The sequence below is a fragment of the Arachis duranensis genome, chromosome 10 (genome assembly GCF_000817695.3).
Source record: "Arachis duranensis cultivar V14167 chromosome 10, aradu.V14167.gnm2.J7QH, whole genome shotgun sequence".
Taxonomy (NCBI): Eukaryota; Viridiplantae; Streptophyta; class Magnoliopsida; order Fabales; family Fabaceae; genus Arachis; species Arachis duranensis.
Window position 1 is genome coordinate 76,398,552 of NC_029781.3, and position 240 is coordinate 76,398,791.

The following is a 240-nucleotide window of genomic DNA, read 5'->3' on the forward strand; positions in this document are numbered from 1 at the left end:
TCATCTAATTAATACTGATCTTCATAGATGTTTTTGGAATTCATTGCATATTCTCTTCTTTTTATCTCATTTGATTTTCAGTTGCTTGAGGACAAGCAACAACTTAAGTTTGGTGTTGTGATGAGCGGATAATTTGTACGCTTTTTGGCATTGTTTTTAGTATGTTTTTAGTATGATCTAGTTAGTTTTTAGTATATTTTTATTAGTTTTTAGTTAAAATTCACTTTTCTGGACTTTACT